Source organism: Vitis riparia, chromosome 15 (assembly GCF_004353265.1).
Source record: "Vitis riparia cultivar Riparia Gloire de Montpellier isolate 1030 chromosome 15, EGFV_Vit.rip_1.0, whole genome shotgun sequence".
In the NCBI taxonomy this organism is placed as follows: Eukaryota; Viridiplantae; Streptophyta; class Magnoliopsida; order Vitales; family Vitaceae; genus Vitis; species Vitis riparia.
The window spans coordinates 18,791,114-18,793,185 of record NC_048445.1 but is presented as its reverse complement, the minus strand read 5'-3'; the positions used below and the strand labels follow the sequence as shown (position 1 = coordinate 18,793,185).

At 38.9% G+C, this 2,072-nt stretch overlaps 1 pseudogene; it reads left to right on the top strand.

Annotated features, from left to right (window-relative positions):
* The first annotated feature begins 952 nt into the window (after positions 1-952).
* Positions 953-1,632, top strand: LOC117932745 (annotated as a pseudogene).
* The last annotated feature ends 440 nt before the right edge of the window (positions 1,633-2,072 follow it).

The following is a 2,072-nucleotide window of genomic DNA, read 5'->3' as shown; positions in this document are numbered from 1 at the left end:
ACACTTGGCTCATTAGGCACCACCTTAGGTCCATTTAGACACCCTAAGCCCATTTAGATACACTTGGTCCCTTAGGCACCATTTTAGGCCCATTTAGGTATCCTAGACCCATTTAGATACACTTGACCCATTTTAGATACACTTGACCCATTAGACACCACCTTAGGCCCACTTAAGCACCCTACGCCCATTTTGATATACTTGGCCTATTAGGTACCATCTTAGGCCCACTTAGGCACTTTTCTAGGTTTAGTTTCACTTAGATTTGTTTTCTTGTTTTTTTTTTATTTATTTATTTTATTGATTGATTTTATAATTAAGTGAGTTTTGATTTATTTTATCTTATTTCATTACTATTATTATTTGTATTTTATTTATTTATTTTATTTTGTGATTACATGAAAGGAATTTTTTTATTTTTGGTGGTTTGAGTTTGACACTTCGGTTATTATTATATATTGCATTAGTTTAATTTCTTTTTTTTTTTATTAAATATGTCTAATATTTATTTATTTATGTATTGTACCTTTATCTATGTATTGATATTTTCTTATTTGCGGATTTAATTACTTCTTGAAATTTTAGTGAAAGGAATGTTGACTTTTAATGATGGGAATTGTTTCGACTTCATGGATTCTTGCTTTCTTTTTTATTTTTATTTTGCATGAGGCAACCTGGGAATGGGGAGCTGGAAAACGACGTCCTTGAGGGTGGAGATATGGATTGTAGAAAGTGCGTGGCGGCAGGCGATTTTATGGTCCGTTCCGACGGCCGGATCGGCCAGATCGGTAGGTTTAGCCATGAGAGCGAGCATGACTTGGCAGTGATGGCCAGCCTGTCTCAACATCTCTCGCCTCTTCTCTAGCCTTCACTCACTCTCACTCTCATCCCTGTTCGCGATTTCTATGGCGTCCATCATCGAATCTGGGACTTCCTTTTATATTCCTTGAAAGGGCAGGATGGCGGGGCAAGTACAAGATTCAAAGAAAACTGAATAGCTCTACAGCTCAAGAAAGATGTATTATGCGCCTCATTCTGTATCATTTTGGTGTCAATCTACCGCTTATGATATTTTCCTACCCCGTCTTCAGATATATGGGCATGCGAAGTAGTCTCCCATTATCGTCCTGGAAAGTTGTTTTAACGCAAATAATATTATACTTCATCCTTGAGGATTTTGTTTTCTATTGGGGACATTGAGTTTTACATACAAAATGGTTGTACAAGCATGTGCACTCTGTTCATCACGAATATGCAACACCATTTGGACTGACTTCTGAGTATGCTCACCTAGCTGAGATACTGTTCCTTGGCTTTGCTACTATTGTTGGCCTTGCCATCATTGGGCCTCATCTGATGACTCTGTGGTTATGGATGATATTCAGAGTCTTGGAGAGTGTTGAGACACACTGTGGTTACCATTTCCCATGGAGCCTCTCAAATTTCTTGCCTTTGTACGGGGGTGCTGATTTTCATGACTACCATCATCGTTTGCTTTAGACCAAGTCTGGTAACTATTCATCTACATTTGTTTACATGGATTGCATATTCGGCACTGATAAGGGTTACAGAAAATTGAAGGCATTGAAGAGTAATGGAGTTGAAGTTTAATCTGGAAGCAAGCAAATCTGACTATGGAAAAAAAGGAATTATTCTTTTACTACCTTGACATCAACGGATGGGTTCCTATTTTGAAGGCATCTTGTAAAAGGTCTTGTCCTAGCTTCCCCCCATCTTGTATGGTACAACAAGAAATAGGCATTTGGAAATCATCAAAGCACCTTTTGGAAAGAAGCTTAGAGTTGCAACCGAATTGATAAGGTGCAGATTGCAGCACTATTCATGGCAGTGAAAGGAAAGAATGTTGAGGTTGTTGGGGAGCTGATGAAGGTGGATCCTTTGTAGGTAATCATGGTTGATACCAAGGGCAACACAATATTTCATATGATGTCCCGGAGTGGCAGGGATCAGGTTCTCCTCGAGTTGGACCAGTTTCCCAATGAGCTCATTGTGATGTTTGAGCACAACTTAGAGAAAGGCTCAGTTTGGGTTACTGTCAAAAGTGAAAAGAG